The sequence below is a fragment of the Lynx rufus genome, unplaced genomic scaffold, assembly GCF_022079265.1.
Source record: "Lynx rufus isolate CCGP_SWC_20201006 ecotype Redwood Valley unplaced genomic scaffold, mLynRuf1.p SCAF_4, whole genome shotgun sequence".
Classification (NCBI taxonomy): Eukaryota; Metazoa; Chordata; class Mammalia; order Carnivora; family Felidae; genus Lynx; species Lynx rufus.
This window is the reverse complement of record NW_025814856.1, coordinates 21,123,159-21,143,384: the sequence shown is the minus strand read 5'-3', so window position 1 is coordinate 21,143,384 and position 20,226 is coordinate 21,123,159. Positions and strand designations below refer to the sequence as shown.

At 57.9% G+C, this 20,226-nt stretch overlaps 1 protein-coding gene across 1 annotated transcript in view; it reads right to left on the bottom strand.

Annotated features, from left to right (window-relative positions):
• PRKCD (protein kinase C delta) overlaps nt 1-14,254 on the bottom strand; it is a 29,484-nt gene extending 15,230 nt beyond the window's left edge. The window contains exons 1-2 of the mRNA XM_047094853.1: nt 14,046-14,254; nt 10,452-10,565 (exon numbers count right to left, since the gene is read on the bottom strand). The gene's annotated coding sequence lies outside the window, so the exon portion shown is untranslated. The remainder of the gene's footprint in view (nt 1-10,451; nt 10,566-14,045) is intronic.
• Between the last annotated feature and the right edge of the window lie 5,972 nt (nt 14,255-20,226).

The following is a 20,226-nucleotide window of genomic DNA, read 5'->3' as shown; positions in this document are numbered from 1 at the left end:
AAGTGGGCACTGAGCTAATGTGAACGGGGAAGAGAGCAGGCTGCATGGGCCAGGCTCTGTGTGTGTGTGTGTGTGTGTGTGTGAATCTGGGTGAATGTCCCAAACTGTCGGGCAAAAAGGACATCGTGCCCTTCGTGAGGCCACCCTGCTGGCCTGGGGACCCAAGGTGTGGAGCACCCGGCTGAGTTCTCCCTGGGGGGTCCAGATGATCGGCAGGGCCCCTGCACAGCACACGTTTGCCACAAGTTTGCATCCACAACCCCCAGGCCCGACCCCAGCAGACACGCTGGGCCGTGTGCTTCCCAACAGGATAACCCTGGGACCCAGGGTGGGGCACTGACGGGCTTTCTGAGTATCTCAGAGGATGAGGGCTGAGTGGTCACACTGGCAGGGACAAAGGAGCAGTAGTCACACTGCAGGGGCCTGGGTTCCTGCAAGAGAGGGGGTCAGGGTAGCCTTGGTGGCAAAATGATCTGGGCATTTGAGGCAAGCGGTCAAGATGCCTCCCCACCGCCTCCCCTTGGGGCCCAGTCCAGATGGTCCCAGGCTCCATGACCTCACCCACCTCTGTCCATGGGGACCACCCCAGGGGGCTGCATGGAGGAGATGGAATCAGAGAAGCCCCAGGAATGTGAAGCAGAGCCCAGCCTCGCAGGCCGCCAATCAGGCCTGTGCTCCAGCACCCAATGATCACACTCAGAGCAGCTGCTGCTCAGTTAGAAGCCACTGGAGGGAAACCGTAACCACAGCAAGCCCCAGCCCTGGCCCCAAACCTGTGCAGCCAGGCCGCAGTGCCATGAGGAGGGGTCCCATGGGGCTACTCAGCAGTAACCCCAGGGTTGGGTCACCCAAGCCCCAACTTCGTAGATTAAAACTAGGGCATGGGCCCTCCACCCCACTGCACGGCCCAGACCCCAGGAGGGAGACAGACACCATGAACCAGGATCTTCTTCTATTACCACGTGACCCTGAGAGAGGTCTTGGGCCCTGCACAGTGGAGCCAGCGCTGCCCATCTACCTTGCAGTCTGAACACTGGTGGGGAAACCAGGGACTGAAGTAACAGCACAAAAGCAAGGTGTGCCGATTATTTATAGCCCCCATGCAAATAGGCCCAGGCCCACAGGCCCCAAAGGAAGGCCACTGGCTCAGCCTCACTGCCGCTGTGCCAGGCCATGGAAGTGGCAAGGGCTGATCCCACACAGACCTCCATGGGGACCTGCCCCTCAGAGCCGGCTGAGGCCAGCCAGGCCTTTCCCAGCTAGCAGTGGGCTGTTAATCTCTACTCTCCAGTTTCTTCAGCCCATAGCAGAGGCAGCCCTATGAAGTGGGGGAGCACCGGACACAGAGTCAGAGGATCTGGGGGTGAATCTCAGCACCCTCACTTATAAGAAGGATCATCCTTCCCTAAGGCCAACACACACCAAATTAACCTTGTAATGGCATTAGCTCACTTCATGTCCGTGCTGGTTCTGGAAGTGGCTATTTTACTGATGAAAGGTTAAATGCCCTGCCCAAGGTCACACAGCCAGTAAGTGGTAGAAGGATTTGAATCCAGGCCTGCATCTTGCAGCCGATGTTCTTTCCCATATACCATGTCAGGAAGAAGAGACAAAGGGAAAGAGGGAGCAAAGGTACAGACAGATAAATGTGCCAAGCACCATACACAGACACTGAGGACAGAGGAAACGAGGAGAGGGGTAAGGGCACCAGGAAAGCGGTGCCCTGTGCTTAATCAGAGTCTATCTGCCCAACTCCCTCTGGGCCAGTCCTAGACCTGACCTTGAGGACCTCTTCCTTTTCTGTATGAGGGTGGTACAGACCCCTGAATTCTACCTTTCCGCCCATCCCAGCCCCTTGGGCCAGCCTCTGGTGCTCAAAACCTGGGGAAGCCTAGGCCATACTAGATTCCAGTCCCAAAGCATGAGGGCCCACTGATTCGGCTCCCCACCCCACCCTAGACCAGCCACCCAGAGGTAAGGAAAGGTGGTGCTGGGCAGGACCAGAGCAGGCAGGTCACCTCCTCCAGGGCAATGTACTCCCAGGCCGTCCAGGGCAGTGGACAAGGCCAACCTTGAGGTGAGCAGAGTGACCGCACTGGTGAGGACTCCTGGGGCACAGAGGACAAGTGTGCATGCTGCACATCCACGTGTACACCCGTGAGTGTGTTCCAGCAATGGGGGTGATGTGGGAGACATGGCCTGAGGTGTGCCATCCGGAATAGAAGTGTACTTTCTAACTCTTCCACAGCAATCACGTGTAATTTGTTCAATAACAGTTTTGTTAAAGGTGAAAAATAAAACCCATTAAGTCAAAACATATCTAAGAGATGGACCTTTAGACACTGACCCGCCCATCTCCTCTTTGCAGGGAGGGGGAAACCAAGAATCAGGTCCTGCAATGAGAGTCTCCAGGTCCCCAGACCCGACCTGGCCCCTCTACTCCGGTCCTTCCCTGGCACTGGATTCTGTCTCATAGGCCACAGGGACATGCCCACTGGACCGAGGAGCAAAGTGGGGCCCCAAGAAGAGAGACTTGGCCAGGCTCTTGGGGAATGTGTGCAAACATAGATGGAGGCTCCCTCAGAAAATCTGCCAGGGAAATAAGAGGGGGCAGGCTGAGGTCGAGAAAGGCAAGCAAACAGAGCCGGGGCAGCTGCTGGGGCAGAAGACGCCCTCCTCCCATGCAACCCTTTCCCACACATATCTGCCCAATCTTGGGGCCAGCCCCTGTCGCCTGCCCATGGAAGGCACCACCCGCTGCCAGTCAAGGCTGGGTGGAGGTGGCTGCAAAGTGGAGGCAGTGTCGGCCCAGGATTTCCTCGGTATACAGACCCGGCCTGGGAAATAGTTCAAGGTCTAGCCCACTTGGGCCTAAAAGGATGAATGAAGGAGGGAGGACACATGAGGCCCAGAGAGTGGGAGTGAAGGCGAGTGAAAGGCAGTGTGATCAGTAGTATGGAGCAGGGCTGACTCTGGCAGAGCAGCAACAGGGCAAGGCAGCCGGGCTTGGCAGGGAGGATGGCCTCCCCAGATGGCCTTCCCAGACGGAAGCAAGTCAGAGAGGCCACAGGGGTTTCACAACCCAGGAAATGGGCTCAGCAAGAAGAGCAGGAGGTGGGGGAGGGGAAGGGCTAGGCAAGGTCCCCTCTAAGGCCCTTCCACCAGGTCCTGTGCCCCAGCCTCCATATGACCAGCTTTGTCTTGGAGGAGGACCAGCTACGGTCTCAGATCATAGCCAAGTCCCAGAGCAAGTCCAGACACTTGCTCCCAACCCTCAACCCCCACGAGTGCTCCTTCTTGCCCCGCCCCTCACAGACCAACCACTGCAGTGGACTCTCCTCCCTTTCCCCAGCGACCCCAGTCACCACCAACCCATGAAACCTCCTGGGCTCCCACTGCCCTTGGAGAAACCCCAGACCTCAGCCTGGCCCTGGCTTGCTTCACCTCAGGTCTCACCTCTGGCTACTCTGTGAACTCCTGTCTCGCTTTTAAGCCCCCTCTTTTACATATGCTATTCCCTCAGCCAGAATATCCTGAATTCCTACATATCCTTCCAGACAGTTCTAAAGGCCAACCCTGGGGAATCAGGAAGCCAGCTTCTTCCCTGCCTCATGTACTCACTACAGGTACCCTGTGCAGTTGTCTGAGAAGTGCATGCTGAGGACCTGGGTCTGTTCTCTGGGCACTGTCTCAGTCCCTGTCTTGGGCCTCTCAGCTCTGGCCACACATATGAATGTCCTGGGGACATTCAAAAATCATTCTGCCAGGCTGACCCAGTCCACAGGGATCCAGTGGGAATCACAGGTGAGGCCTGAGCAGCATGAGTGAAGCCTCTGCAATTGCAAACGGGTGGTCATACCCTGAGAACCAATGAAAGATGTGGACCCTCTTCCCAGGAAAGCACGTACAGGTGGTGACATAATTCTGCACACGATGGGGTGGGGGCTCTAAGTCCCAAAGGCCCAGTCCAGCCCTCCTCAGGCCCAGCCAGCAGGCACCACAGTGACAAGACATACTGGGCCATGGAACTCACAGCTAGGAAGGTGGGGGACAGTCACATAAATATGTAATTACAGAGGAGGATATGACCGCTGCTCAGGTAGTGAGTGGAAGGGAGCGAGAGAGGCTGGGGTAGAATGGGGACCAGGCTTCAATCTGAGAGATGTGCAGGGGTGCAGCTGGCCCAGCCAGTCAGAGGATCTGGAAGGGTCTGAGAGGCAAGACTTGGGACCCTGGCTGTCACTGGCTCACACTCACTCCTGCCAGCACATGGTAAGGGGAGGGGTGAGGATAGGACCTTCTTGGGGGCATAGTCCATGCCAGGCCCAGGCCTTGAGTCACTCAGCTAGTCCTAGGATTGGGGAAGCCCTGGGCTCAGTCAGAGGGAGAGTTCCAGGTACCCCCTGAGGGAGAAACAAAGGCCCCTTCACGGCAGGACTGAGGACAAGGGGGCCTCTGTGAAGAGCTGGGGTGGGGGGTACATGAGGGTCTTTCCCAGAATAACCTCACATGTGTGCACACACGGGCACACCCACCAACCCAAACACACAGTTACACATGGGGAACCCTGCTTGCAGTTAGACACACACACAGATGGTTGTAACCACAGGCACATACACACTCCTAGGATGACTCAGTGACACACACTGAGAAACACCACCCCCCACAACCGCTGTCACCTGTTGACAGACATCGATACCCTCATGTACTCATAAGCACAGAGAGATCTGTGTGCACACACGGTATCACCAGCACAATGGGCAGAGATATTCCAGGCAGACACAGGGATAAACACACAAGTCTGGAAGCACCCACACACGTCTGGCTAGGGTCTGGCACCAGGAATGTCCAAATGTAGCCTTTTCGACCACAGCCCCTGGGGCACAATGGCTAAGGAGGGAAACAGCAGCTGGGTGTCAGGCAGGCTGGGCCTCTCCATGGAAGGAGGCAGAGAAAGTCCCTCCTGGCCCAGAGCAAAGTCCAAAGTGCACAGAGGAAGAAGTGGGCCAGTCGCATACATCACTGGGCAGGCCTCCCCGCCCACCCGTCTGAGGGGACAGCGGAGGCTGAGGACGAGACCAGGGGTCACAGGTGGCAGTCCGAGGCCTGGCACACGGAAGGAGGGGAAGGTTCACACCTGTCAGGTGGGACGGCCACGCCAGGTACCTCACACATGACCTCCAGTGAGCTCAGACTCACTGAGCAGAACTCAACAAAAAGAGAGCAATTCACCCAAAGCCACAAAGCCGATGGGGCAGCCCCGTGGGGAGGCAGAGGGGGACCCTCCAGTTCTAACTCTGGAACTGGCCACCTGGCCTCCTGTGGGGTGAGGGCATGTCTGTGTGCCTGGGGGTGGGAATGGTTCCTCCTCCAGCCTCCAAAGAGGTGGGCCCCGAGTCTACTTCCTCCACCTTGTCCCTCTGCACCCCCAGAGGCCTCCTTCCAGATTCCCATGGTTCTCCCCATAGTTGACATTAATCTCTGTGTTTGGGAGAAGGTGAAATGGGCGCCTAAAGCTTTTGCCATCCATCACCACAAGGGGAGCAGGGCTCGGATGACGCCTCCCCATCTGGGGATCGGGAGAAGCCGGGAGAGAGGCAGGGCCATGGCGTGCCATCCCATGGCGGGCAGTGAACACAGGAACTTAGGAGTGGGGGCCTGGGTGTGGGTTGGACAGGTCTAGTTCAGACCTGGTCTGCTCCTTGGTGCCCTGTGAGCCTGGTGAAGGTGCCCTGGCATCCCCGTCTGTAAAAGGGAGTGATCTTGCCCTGCCTAGGAGGCTGTGCTGAGTGCAAGACCTGGCACCATCATCCTTATCACCTCCTCCACCCTCACACCTGGCCTCTCCACACCTGCCCCCCTGCCCATTTCCAGCCGTCCTGTCACCAGGATCAGTGGTAAAGGGGCTCTCTCAAGCCTCCCACCCCTGTAATGCCCTGCTGTGGACTGCTGCTCTGGGAAAAGACCAGGCTTGGCAAAGGCAGCCTGAGACCATTGGCAGACCCTGGGCTAGCTGCTCTCTCTCTCAGGGCCTCGGTCTCCCTGTACTGATAATTCAGACCCACAAGCTTTCTCCAGCCCTAGTTCTAGAAGGCCCTGCAATCCTCCTGTCTCCCTCCACCCTGGTCCGGGCTCCCAGCCCCTGCAGCCCACACCAAGCAAGCATCTGATCTAGCCGCTCCACTGTGCCTGTTTACCCAACAAGCCAGTGACATGATCCAAAGCTTCCGGGGCTGTTGTGAAAACAGTGGCTCAGCCACCGCAAGCCTGCCCTCCTGGGCACCTTGGCAGGGACCTTCGAGGGACAGCCATCCCAACCCCATACCGAGGGCCTCTTGAACTTTCCCACCAAAGACCCGCCGAACCCCATCCTCCCCAGCCCAGGCTTACACGCTACCTCTTGACTCTCATGTCTCTGCTTTCAGCTCAGGTCCCACAAACTCCAGGCCTGCCTGTGGGCCCACCTGCCTCCCCAAGCTCACCATGCTCTAGAGACACTCAAATGCACTTGAGCCAGGCCTCCTCATGTCCTCCACGCAAGTGTCCCCTCATCTCCTAGCAGGGCCAGCACTGGCCCCATGACACCAGAGGAGGTGGGGGGTTCACCCTCCTCCCCACACAGCATCACCATCAGTTCTGTGCTGCATTCTACCCTGAAGTCATCTCTTCTGTCCACCGCTGTCCCCATCCTAGCACCCCATCACCTTCCCCAGGCTCTGCACCTGCTTGCTCTCCATCCTCTGCTCTGGCCCCACTGTCCTTCTGCCCCAGCAACTAAGGCAGATCTCGTCACTCCCTGCCCAAGTCCCTAATGGTTACCTTTTCCTTCCCAATAAGCCTAGGCGCCTCCCCCGGGCCTGACCCACCCTCCCTGACCTCCTCGGCCACTGCCTTCCCCTCACTCCTCTGCCCCAGGCCACAGTGACCCCTTTCAGTTCCCTGAACAGCCAAGTTCCTTCCCGCTTAGGAGTCTCCGCATTTGCTGTTCTGTCTTCCTGCCCCTCCTCTGAAACACACACTGGCTCCTTATCATTCAGGTCTCAAATGGACAACTCCTTGACCTTCCCATTTCACAGATGAGGCAGCTGAGGCTCAAAGCAGTCTAGTCCCTGGCTCAAGACTACACAGCCAGTAAATATCAAGTGAGAATTCGAACCCAGGTCTGTCTGGTGCTTGCAGAGGTCTTGCTCCTAAACCTTCAGGATATGCCCTCACTCAAAACTCCTAGCCCAGGCCCCTGCCAATCTCCAGCCCTCCAGTCTTCTGGCCCCCGCCTACAATACCACTATCATTACCACACCAACACCCGAGGCCCCCAGCCTCTGGGCCCTGGATAGCAAAGGGCTTCCCCTCCCTGTCGCTAGCACAAGCATGTCCCTGTCACCAGCTGCCACGTGTCAAGGATGTATGTATGGACATGTGTGTAGGGGGAGTTTCTATCCCCAGATGTCTACCCCCTTCCCAGTCCACAGGCTGACTCCAGGGGTCCAAAGGGCAGGCAGTCTGGCAGAAGGGCTCACCACCCACCCCCCATCGCCAGCGTCAGTTTCTCCAGGCCCAACGTCCCGCAGGGGACCAGAGTCAGGGAAGGGGCCCAGGGGAGGCTGAGGGGGCAGCAGGCAGCTGCCTTTCTCTTCCCTGCATCCATTTGTCATGAGATCTATTTTCCTCCCTTTGAAAGGGAGTGAGGGGGCTGGGCTGCTGAGTGGGCACAGCTGCTCCGCCCTGCAGCTCCTCTCCTCAGAGGACATGGAACGTACCCTCCCCACCCTGCAGCATTGCCACCGGGAGGCAGAACAGAGCGGGAGTGAAGGAGCCTGAGACCTGGCTTCTCAGCCGCGTTGTGCAGCCACCTGGCCCTGTGACACTGGGCCAGTGCCCAGGCCTTCAGACGATAATAACCCCACCGTCAGTACCACTTGCTGTTTTGGGGGATTGTTACCACAAATTGAGTGCTAAGTGCTTTACATAACTCCAGTTTCTACCCCTTAAACACTAATAAAGTGCCAGGCAAGATGCTAGCTACTTTGCATACATTATCTGTAGCTTCCGGCACAACCACAGGAAGATGGATGCTATCATTGTCTCATCTGTCAGAGAAGAAAGATGAGGCACCAGGCATCAAAGCCACTTGTCCAAGTTCATTCGTACAGCTTGGAGCCGGCTAATCCCTGAGACGCAACCCAGCCGACACCAGTTCACGCGACGCGGCTCTGCCTGCCAGAGTTAGCGCTCTGAGCCTCTGAGCTCAGAGGAAAGGAGGAGCTGGGGTGATGGGGGTTGCGGGGACTTCATAGCCTCAGCTCCCCAAGCCCTCTCCTCGGGCCTCTGTCAAGGCCTGGTCAGCCCTGGCAGTGGGAAGCCTGGTCAGTCAGCCTAACCCACTGGCCAGGCCCTGCTCCCCTCACAGGCAAGGCCGGGGCGGGGCAGGCCACAGCCGGAGGGCTGGTCAGTCCCACTCTGAAACCACTTCCTGGGCAGCCCAAGGGAAGTGAGCCTCCGGAAACACCTCGGATGGACAGATCTCTCCCTGGGCCCAGGCCTTGGAAAGTGTACAGACCGCCCTGGGAGAAGTACCCTGCTTGCCTCCCAGTCGCCAGAGCCCAGCAACTCCGCTGTGGGCACTGACACTGCGGGGACAGAGGAACTGATTGGACCCCCACCCACCTTCGAGCACCTTAGCCCCATGACCACAGGGAGCCCACTTCCTCCTCTGCGGCAGCAGCCACAAATGGTGCCAGCACAGCTGAAGTTGTCCCCCATCGTCCCTCCCCCCACCCCCTACTGAGTCCTGGTCAGCCGGGCGGGGGGGGGGGGGTCTGGCCCAGGTGAGCAGGATGGCTGGTGAATGCCTGGGCAGGCAGAGCCCACCTCCTGGTGTGGCCCAGCCCCCTGGAGCACCTGTGGTCACAACCACACCTCAAACCTCACCCTCAGTGCCAGACGCAGGCTGGGTTGTGACCCTGACCAAGGACCCCGTTTCCTGACCCAGGATGGGCAGTGTGGTGTGTGTGGGCAGGCTTCTGAATGCAAGGGTGACTGGCCGAGCACCCAAGTGCGTGTTTGAGCATGCCTGTGGGTGTGTGTGCGCATGTGTGGTGCGTGTGTGGACACTTGAGGGTGTGCAGGCCTGGGCGCAGAGGGCAGCTCAGTTTCTATATCCCTGTGTGAGCATATCTGTGTCTGCACCGGCTGGGAGGTGAGGTTTGAGCTTTGAAAGTGGGCTGGCTCCAAGACTAATTGGTTGAATTTCTTAGGGAATGAGGCTCAGTGCTGGGAGTGGGTGGGTCCCTGACCTCAGGTAGCAGAGGCCTCCAGCCCGCCAAGGACACGTCACCTCCTCCCCTCACCAGGTTTGATGGTAAGTTGAATAAACAGCAGACCCAATGATGACCCTCCCCTTGTTTAGCCCCCACTCCCATCCCAGGAGCCAGGGCCCTGCCCTCCTGCCCTCCTGCCCTCCTTCCCCTCCAAGTTAAGCTCTGAGAGCACAGCCCCCACTGATCTATTCACCACCACCCCCCACCCCTGCTGCCCCCCAAAAACCTGTAGATACCAGTAGGGGCGGGAGTGGGGCAGTAGGGGCAGGAGCAGGGGTTGATCAGGGAGGCCTCCCTGAGGAAAGACCACCTTTGCCACCCCTCCCCACTGTCACTCCCTAGGTTCCAAGTGCCCTCAGCAACCCCCCCTCAATCACACTCCAGAATCTTATCCACTGAACTTTGGACATTCGACAGGTAACTCTCAGGGCTGTTTTCATTATAATGAGGGCAGAAGGAAGGAGGTCTGGCCCCAAAAGAGGGAATCTTTAGCTTTATAAGGAGCCTGAGAGAGTGCAGCCTTCCCCAGTATTACTTAGAGACTGCCTACCTCACCCAGAATCTGGAGGCTGGGGAGGAGAATTGTGTATCTCTCCTTCACCCCAGAGAAGATGGGCAAATGAGGGAACTGGGATGTGAAAAAGAACTCAGGAGAGACCTCATTCCATTCTCAGTTTGGTGTCCAACCCACTGTGGGGCCCAGGGCAAACCTCAGTTTCCCTGTGAGATGATGAGAACAGCCTGAGGCAGAGACAAGAGGCCATAGAAAAGCTGATACATCCACCCTGAACCCTTGGCACATGCCCCGCCTTCTTTCTAACTGACTAGCAAAATGTCACCCCTCCTCACCCCAGACAGCCGGTGGGCCCCAGGCCTCTGAGCTCCAAGGCCACAGTCTTCCCTGGGCCAAGAGCCAGTGTCAGGCAGGGAGCCCTCATAGGCAAGGCCAACTGCTGCCCGCTCTGGGCACCCAGACCCCTCACTCAACCCAGGGACTCTGTGTGACCCTTCCCCTACCCGACCCAGCCCCAGCCCCAGCCCCAGCCCCAGCAGACGGGGAGGAGCCCAAAGAGGAAGGCCACCCCGGCACACTGTCCATATGTCCATCTGTCTAGGAGGATCCAGTCTTACCTGGGGCTCCTGGCTCCCCCTTGCCCTCAGTCCTGGCTCCCGCTGCGGCCACCGCCACACTACCACCACCAGAAGTAGGTCCGCTGCCCTCACCTGGGCCAGTTCCAGGCAGACCTGCAGGAACAAGAGGCAACAGCTGAGCTGGGAGGCACTGCCAAACAGGCTTTCCCCATCAGTCAGCCCCAGAACGACCAACGCAGGCCCGGCTCAGCCCCATCTGGCTCTGAGGCCTCAGCCTCTTTGGACCCAGTTTTCTCTTCTGTGAAGTGGAGTGTTGGGCCCAACTTCTCCAGGGCACCGGCCCTGTGTCCTCTCCACGCTAGGGGTTGGATCGCTGTGTCTCAGCCCTCAGAGCATTTCCAGACTACAGACGCAGCAAGAAAGCTCCCACTGTCCACCCGAGGTTGTCCTAATCTTCCTGTCTGCAAGAGGTTGCCCTATGACTTAGGAGACCTAGTGGCAATTGGGGGAGCCACTGCTCTGTGGCCTGGGGTAATTTCCCTGAGCCTCAGTTTATCTTATCTTTGAAATGAGGAGACTACATCTCTCCAGGTGGTTCTGAGGCCCCAGTGATGCGGCATGATATAGCTCCTGTGCTAGACTCACCTTGGGAGTACCAAATGAATAGTGACATTTAAAAAAAAAGGTTTATTTATTTATTTTGAAGGAGGGGGTAGAGAGAGAAAGGGAGAGAGAGAATCTTAAGCAGGCTCCACGCTGAGCACGGAGCCCTACGAGGGGCTCAATTCTGAACAAGGAGATCACGACCTGAACTGATATCAGAAGTTGGATGTTCAACCAACTGAGCCACCCAGGTGCCTCATGACACTTTTTTGTTCTTTGTTTTACACCTTTTAGCTCAGGTGATTCTCACATTAACATTGTGCCCATTATACAGCTGAAAAAACCGAGGCCCAGAGAGATCCTAGAAGGAAGGAATGGCAATGGCAGCAAGGTGTCCCAGGTCTCCTGGCTGAAAGGCCTGAGCCTCCACAAAAGATTCCTCTCCCCAAGAAGTGAGCTCCTCCTCTCACTGAAGACCCCCATCACCGCTCCCTAGGGACTGAGGCATCCTCAGGCTTGTCTGTACTTTATTTCTAATTTTAATTTAAACTCCAATTAGCTGTGGCAGCTAAATGGTGTCAGCATCCTGCAGTCAAGCTCCAAATCACCCCCCCGAGCCCCTTCTTCCCCATCAGTGTTGCTGAGACTGGGCAGGTGTCAAGTGGGCTGAATAAGGCTGCTGGGGTCTCTGCCAGCCCTCAGCCCTTCCGAAAGCAGTCTGGTAAAGGGCACGGGAGGGGTCACCAGACACATCACAGAAAAGAAACTGGGTGGGGGACTATCTGGGCTTTTATTAGCCCAGCTCTCAGGAAAATGGAGACCATAGAGTAGGCAGGGGGGAGTGGTCTCCAAATAAGACTTAGCATGTGCTGAGCTCTGACAAGCAAGCCTGTGTTAGAGGACTGTTGACACAGGACCTCAAGTCCTCACAGCAACTTTCTCCATTCTGCAGGTAAGGGGACTCAGCCTTAGAGAGGCCTAGCCCCAGTCTTGCGCCCGTAAGAGGCACAAGGCCCCTAGGTCTTGGTCACAGCACTGCAAACCCAAAGACTTGCCCTCGGGTATCCTTCAACTTGGGGGAGCAGAGGAAGGCAAGAGATAGAGGCCTTCCCCAACTCCCCAGGAACCAGGGCTGGCCTTGAGGTGCCCCGTACACATCCACACCCTCACAGCCTCCCACATGCTCACACACACTGGGGCTCTCACCTTCCGGCCCAACACTGTCACCTCGGGGCGCAGGCACCACACTCTCGGTTCCCTACAATCACAGGGACTCCCTAGCACACAGACTGGCAGTTTCATAGTCAGACTGTGAGTCTCCCACCAGTCACACACTCACCAGTCTCGCCCAGCCACAGTTCTGAACACACCAGATCCCTTATACCAGCCTATAGCTAGTATATAGTGTATAGCTATGTAGGCTATACACCTCTACATCACACACACACACACACACACACACACACAAACAGGACTGCCCTCTACCGGCCTGTCCACCGCACCCCAACTCAGTCCACAGCAGGAACAAGGAAACTCAAGGGACCAGTCCCCTCCCTTGGTGACCAGGTCAGCCTGGTCACAGAGGCTCAGTAGCAGAGGGAGAGGAAGAACGAGTGTTACACACATACCCACACTCAGACACACACATGAGCCTGGTGGGCTAACACTCTAACACAGGCTCCCAAAACTAACAGCTCAAATGTATTTGGCCAGTGGGTCACCATGGCACGCCCAGTGTACAACATAGGACTGTCCAGACACACAAGGGACACATAGGCACACAAAGACACACACACACCCCAACACATTGACGGGAGTCTGGTGATAAAGAACACACCAAGACATAGTGCACACAGAGTTGCGAAGGGCACACAGAGCCTCAGGACACACAGACATACACACATGTACATAGGAAAGGCACACAGGTGGGAAAAGACCACAGAGGCAAGTTCCAGACACAGTGACAAAGAACACACAGGCAGACACAGACACACAATGTACCTACATGTCCAGATACAGGCAACTCATTACAAGGAGTCAAGTCCAACCATATAGGGTAGGGACCAGAGGAGAAGGGGATGCTCTTACGCACAGCAAATCCTTCTGACCAGGTGTGAGTGGGGGGCTTAGTGGGGCTCTCCCTTCTCACGGGAGGAAATGAGAGAGAAGTAGGACAGTTCTGACGGTGCCCACCTCCAGCCTCTTCACCCCGAATCTCCTCCATTCTCTCCCCTCACCTGGCCGGGACCCACGGGGGGAGGGGTGGCGTCTGAATTGCGGAGGGGCTAGGACCGACGGGACCTGGAAGGGGCCTCTAGGCGAGGGGGCTCAGAGGGGCGGAGGGGTGGGGCGGTAAGGGGGATGGTGGAGACTGGAGCCACGCCCAGCCGGAGACAGATGGAGAAAGACCGAGAGAGACACCCAGACTGAAAGGAGAGAGCGAGCGAGAAGGAGGCGCCGCTCCGGCTGGGCCGGGCAGGGACCCAGGGGCGGGCGGCGAGGCAAGGCAGGCGGCCTGGCTTCTGCTCCGCGGTAGAAAAGGAGAGGCGGCGGGACCGGCAGGGGGCGACGAGCGTGGGTTGGGGGCGCGGCTCTGGGAGGACGGGATCCAGGGGCGGCGGGAGGTGCGGTGGGGGTGGGGCACGCGGAGGTCTAAGGACAGACAGATCAAGATTAGGAAGACGCGGACGCGGGAACACAAGAGGGGGTGGGGACAGATGGACCGACCGAGGGCCCCAGGGAATCGACGGGGACGGGCGGACGCTCGGAGGGTCTAGGGACATACTGGCGGGTAGAGGGGCCGGGAGCAGACCAACGAGAGGGCCTCGGCCCGTACCGCTGAACGGAGGGACAGACCGACGGACCGGGGACGGAGGCACCGGCGGGTCTCGGAGCGCGGCGGGGACTTTCGCTGGCCGCGGCTCAGTTTCTCAGTTTTGGAAACGAGAACCGGATTGGAGAGGGGGAAGGGAGGGGCGGCGCGCCCTAAGGCTAGCCCGGCTCCCTCGTCCGGTCCCGGCCCTCACTCACCTCCCGCGCACCTCCAGGCGCCAGGGGTCTCGACGTCTGGGGTCCAGCTCCCTGCTCCGTTCCGGGGCGCGCGCGAGGACTGGGGGTCGATGCGGGCCCGACCGGGACGGGCCCGGAGGCCGCTGAGTCCCGTCCGGGCCTCAGCGCGGCGGGCGGATGCCGAGGGTCGCTCCGGGGATCCCGGTGCCGCAGCCTCCCTCTCTCGAGCCGCTGCACACGGAAGTGCAAGGGGGCGGGGCGGCGCGACCTCACCCAGGTGCCTGCCACGGCCCCGCCCCCGCTCAGGGCCCGCCTTCACAAGGGCCAGCCCCCTAAGGCCCCGCCCCCGCCGCGGAGAGGAGGGGGGTCCCGGCCTCCGCCTCCCGGTGCCGGTCACTCTCGGCCGGTCCCGGTGCACCTCGGCCCCTGCCAGACCTTGGCGCGCGTACCAGCCCTCAGAAGGGGCGCCACTTTACAGAGGAGGACAATGAGGCCCGCGGGAGGAGGACGCTCTCCCAACCCCCCCACCCCATTCTCCACCCCTCTCACACCGTAGCCTGGGAGGTGCCGGCGGGGCTTCCCCAGCTCCCAGCGCCCACGCCCGGGACTCCCCACCGGCCAGCTGGCCCGCCGCGCCCGGTCTCTCTCTCTTTCTCTCTCTCTCTCTCCCCCCCGCCCCTTTTTGTTGGTGGGAGTGCAGACGCGGCTGGGCCCGGTGCCTGCTGCCAGGCCGGCTCGTCCCGTCCCTGGCCCTGAGAGTGGCTGAGAAAGCTCCAGTGTGGGAGGCTCTAGCTGGTTCATCACTGCTGGTCGAGAGATTCCAGGAGCAGCCCCTATCCTGACCCCTCAGCTTTCTGCTCTCCTGCCCCCACCGTCCATAGCTCCCCACCGCCCCTAATAGGCACCTGAGCTTCCTTCCACACTTGAAACTTGGTTGTCAGGCATAACTCATTCATTCACTGGGTACCCTCTGGGCCTAAAGTCTGGGGATGGTGAGGGACCCAAGGAGTCCATTCCCTTGCCTTCAAAGCTCAGAAAGGAAAGAGCTGATGACTCCATACTCCAAAGAAATGTCATTTTCCAGAGGCAAAGAAGAGGGTTCCAGGTCCCAGACCTTCCAGGGGAACACCTAGACAACTCTTCCCTGCTGAAGCCTAATGATTGGAAATGAGGGGCAATTCCTGAGGAGGCCTGAGTTGATCCAAGGGGCTCATGGCAGAGACTTTGGTTTTCTCAAGGAGCAGGTGGTGGCAGCTGTTACACTGGAGTGGCCTCCTGGGAGAATGGATAGGGACAGAGGCTGCCACATTGTGCAGGTTGGAGGACCCTGGGTTGTGAAAGATGTATGGGGAGAACAGGACAGACCAGGTGGGTCATGGAGCTGTGGTTAGATTGGGAGGAGGAGGTGTTTAGTGAGACCTCCAGGGATGGAGAGCCCTGGCAGAGATGTGGATCCCAAAACTCTGTTTTAAGGGGGGTGGGTTTAGACTGGAAAGAGAAAAACTACAATGACTCTTTTTACCACAGAGCAAACAGGGACACAGGTATCCTATACCTGGAAGGGAGGGCCTATTTTGAGAACTGGTTTATGTCCATGTTTGTAGTCCTATTGCCCCATTGGGGTAGGCTTTTTCCACCAAGCTGGACCCCTCTGACCACACTGGATATCATTTGGAAAATAAACCTTATGCCTTACCCCTCACAACAGGACCTTTGAACATTCTGTTCTCTGGGCCCCGAATGCCATTTCCCACCCACCCCCATGTCTCTACCTGTCTTGGTTGTGTCCACTCACATGACACTCCTCCCTGATGCCCAGCTGTGAATCCATGGTACTTCCCTGAGCTAAGGGAACGTATTCACTAGTGTGTTTTGTGTCCTCATTCTCTCACCCCCACCCCACCCCATGGCTTCCCTGGAGTTGGGCTGGAGGGAAGGTGAGCTTCAGGTGACTTTTGTCCACCCGGGATCAAGTTTCCTTTCTGGTTCCTCCCTCCAGGTCTACCTCGGCAAGTATTCTCTCCCTCAGCATCAACAATAGGTCCACCCTGTACCAAGGACTGCTGGAGAGAGGGCAAAGGAGGGTTGACCCTCGGGGATCTCCAGATCCAGCCACGGGAACTTTGCTCCCACACCCTGAGGTTCACCTTAGAAAATGGAAAGGAAGAATAATGGCTATCACTAATGGAGCTTCCCCAGTGCCAGGCACCGTGCCCAGTATTGGATATGTTCAATTCAATCAGTTCTCAGACCCTATAAGGTAAGGGTTACTGTTAGTGTCACTTTGAATGAAGAGCAAACTGAGTCTCAAAGAGAAGCAAGGCCACTTGCCCAGGGGTACAGAGCTAGTGAATGGTAGAAGCAGGATTCGAACCAAAGTCTGCCTGGCTCCAGAGCCCATGTTTTATGTCCGGAGTTCTCAATCTCAGCACTATTGCCCTTTGGGCCAGATAATTCTTTGTTATGAGGACTGTCCTGTACCTTGCAGGATGTTTAGCAGCATGCCTGCCCTCTACCCACTAGATGCCAATAGCACTCCTCTCCCTCAAGTTGTGACAGATAAAAATGTCTCCAGACACTGCCAAATGTCCCTGGGGCAGGGACAGGGGCAGGGGAGCAGGCAAAATCACACCTTGTTGAGAACCAAGGCTTTAGAGCAGGGCTGGTATTGTGAGAGCAAGAAAGATTGAAATTAGACACCAGGAAGTACTTTCTGGGCCCTGAGGATTATGCAGACACGTGGGCTCAGGGGCTGTGAGCACACACTGGCCTCAGCCAATCTTTCTCTTCTGGAGACTTCAAGGGGAAGTGTGATAACCCTAAAGGGGCAGAGAGGCTAAGGCTGTGCAGGCCACACTGTGACAAGGGCAGAGGAAGGATGCAGAGACAAACGCTGCGACCAGGGGCCCCAGAGAGAATAAGCTTGGGTGGGGTCCAGGGAGTCCAGACCAAAGTCAGCTGGAGCCATTGTGCATGGTGGAACTGTTCCTGGGTGCCACACTGGGTGGGCCAGGGCAGGGTCCATGAGAGCTTGCCTCTGTGCCCTCATAACCTGCCTGCTCCAGGCCTTCAAAGGGCCTACTGAGGCCTGGAAGCTAGCCTTGGCTGTATCACATGCTAACTGTATGACCTGAGGCAGGTGACCACACCTCTCTGATCCTGAGTCCTCACCTGAAAAAGGGGCTGATGACAGACTCATGTCAGGAGCTGAGTAAGGGTTAGGTGAGATGATGTGCAGGAAACCTCAGCCAGGGTGGACACCTGGTGAGGGCTCAGCTCACACTGGCCAGGGGCACAGGTATCATCACTTTGCTGAGTCACAGGCTGTCAGCCTTGGAAGAGCCCTTGATGGCCTCTCATGACATAGGGTGTAAATCCCCAAACAGGGCTGGGCCCATGGCAGCCACCAGGAAGTGGTACTTTCTCTTCTTCCTCCTCCGGGTTTGCAGCCAAGGAAACAGGCCCATCACAGATAGTGGTGGACAGCCTCCAGTCTCCTACCCCCAGCATCCGCCCAGGGCTGGTTCTCTGTGGATTCCCTAGAGGGTTTGTCCAGAGGAGGGCTAGCATGACCAGTGCAGCCCCTACCCCACCCATAGACCATGAACGCTGGGGGCCCCCAGGCCCCTCTGCAGGAAGTCCAGGACTCAGCCAAGCAACCTAGAAAAGGCCTAAACCTTCTTCTGTCCCTGGGGCCCACCTACCTGAGGGCAGGATGGGGTCCCCCCCACCCTTGATCCCTGCCAAGAGTTGGTCCTTGTCCTGGCCTCTCTGCCTCTCGCTCTCTGTTTCTGCTTCTCCATATCATCATCCCCATCCCTGAAACTTTGGCTGCCAGCACCATCCTCATCACACCCAGAGTGCTGGCCTGGCCAAGGTAGAGTCACTCATGTTTCTGGAGCAGGAGGCCCGGGCCAGCAGGGGTGTTGCACCTGGGTGATTTCTGGGGATGGCAGAGCAGTTGGGGGATGAAGGTTGGAAGGGCACATGGGACATGGTCCAACCTGTGGCTATACCTCAGGCCACCAAATGGTCATGAGCAGGGATTTCAGCCTCAGGCACTGGGTAGGGGGCAAGCAAGGGCAGTGGGTTTGGGAGCAGCGCCACATGGTAGTAGAGTGCCAAGCCAAGGCCTAGAGGGGTCAGGTTCACATCCTCCTCACACCCTGGACCTGTGACTTAACTGTGCCTCAGCTTCCTCATCTGTGGAATGGAGATGATAAAGGTAATACTGGCCTGGTGGGTGGTTGGGAGGATGGGGAGACCAGGCTCACGGGGCACTAGGCATGAGACTCAGTCTGTGTTGGTGTTAACTGCCAAATAAAGAGTTGATGAGGCCCAGCTAATAGTCCCCAAGTTCTGTAGTCAGTATATTTGTGTTCAGGTGAAACTTGGGAAATACTTGGGAGTAGGCAAGGGCAGGTGTTTTCTGAGAGCACAGGACACGGGGTTTTTTCTGGAGCTATTACCGGTATGCAGCACCTGGCCTGCCCCAGTCCCACGTTGACCATGGCACAGCCCCTGCCTGCCTGAGTCCCCACTTCTGGCTCCACACCCAAAGGGGTGTGGAGGGGGGCTGGATAGACGTCGGTGCTGTCAGAGGCAGAAACAGAAGGAAGGCTTTTTCTTGACACAGAGACCCAAGGGAGCCTTCTCCACCACCTCCACCTCTCCCATCCCACACACGCAACAGCACCCTCTGCTCTGATCTGCTGGGTCTCACACTAGGCTCTGACACCTGGGAGTCTGAGCACCCCAGTCACCCACAGGGCTTGCCAGCCCCCTGGCCTGGCCATGCCTCAGTTTCACTCCACACACACCCCCACCCCCCCAGCACGGGTAGCTCACTGAGCCCTTTAGCCCGTGGGGAACTGGAGGCAGGCCAAGCGCGGGAAGGCAGCCCTCTATGTAGGGAGGGTAGGGAAGAACCGCAGGCACACTGGCGTCCCCCGTGCGGCGCAAACATCCCATCTCCACCCCGACAGCCACACGCGCCCCCGCAGGCAAGTCTCCGCGCTCGGGTACCCACTGGCCGGGGGCCCGGCCCCGCCCCGCCCCAGGGAAGCCTTTCCGAGGCCGGCCGGAGGCCCCGCCCATCCCTGTGACGTGGGCCTGGTATAAAAGAGACGGCTCTATTCCGGGTTGCGCAGCCACCTGGAGGTTGGACTGGCGCCGACACCTGGGTCCCGGCGCCGGGCGGCGCCTTCTTCTCCTAGCCCTTCCCCGCTGCCGGCTCAGTCCCGGAAAGTCGGGGAGACCTGAACACGCCCATTTCATGGATGGCGCAACAGAGGTCCTGGGAGTGAAGGTGGTCCAGCATCCTGCTAGCTAGCTGGGAACCTGTAAGAAGATCGGAGGACAGGGGTGGATGGGGGATGAGAGATAGGGAGAGAGTCACAGAAACCTAGAAAAGTAATGTTACACATTAGCGGTTGCTGATGAAAAACAGAGCAAATAAGGAAAATAAAGACTAGCTTTCAGAGGAAAGTAGAAATCTCCCAAAATTCCTCCAATAACTTAATCTCCCCTGACAGACCTACCCTCCACGCTGTGATTGCATCTTAGAAATTGTTCTGTTGGAGGCCAAAATCAGGGCAGGCTTTCTAGAGGAGATGACAGAGCACTATGGGGCTCAGGACCCCTTAATAATTTTGCCCCGAGATCAGGACTGGGGGATCCTAGGTTCCTGACCCAGATGTCACCCAGAGTTTGCCAACAGCTTTCAGCAGGACTGTGAGCAGGGCCTGAAAAGAAGTGGTTGGGCCAGTTGGACCAGCAGAGCCTGAGCAAAGTGCCCACACACTCCCATAGCCAGCACCCTCCATCCCAGGTCCTCAAGTGGTATAAGAGGCCCTGGGGCACCAGGACACCCTAGCCAACCCACTCACCTGCACCCTCCCACCCCCCACCCCTCCCACTGTTCATCAAAACCCCTGCCTCTGCTCAAGCTGTGCTTTGCCACTGGAATGTCATCCCATCAAGTTCTTAACCATCTAACCAGGCCCCCTACAAAAAAAGTCCTCCTCCAGGGAGCCTCCCAGATGCCTGCCCCTAACCAAGGAGGTCCTCTGCTTTCTATGAGCTCTCCCCTCAACTCTACTCACCCCACCCACCCTGTCCAGGGTCTCTCCTGAGGCACCAACCACGTGGGGCAGAGGCTCCAGAGTAGGAAGACTAACATGCAGCTCCACGCTAACTGGCT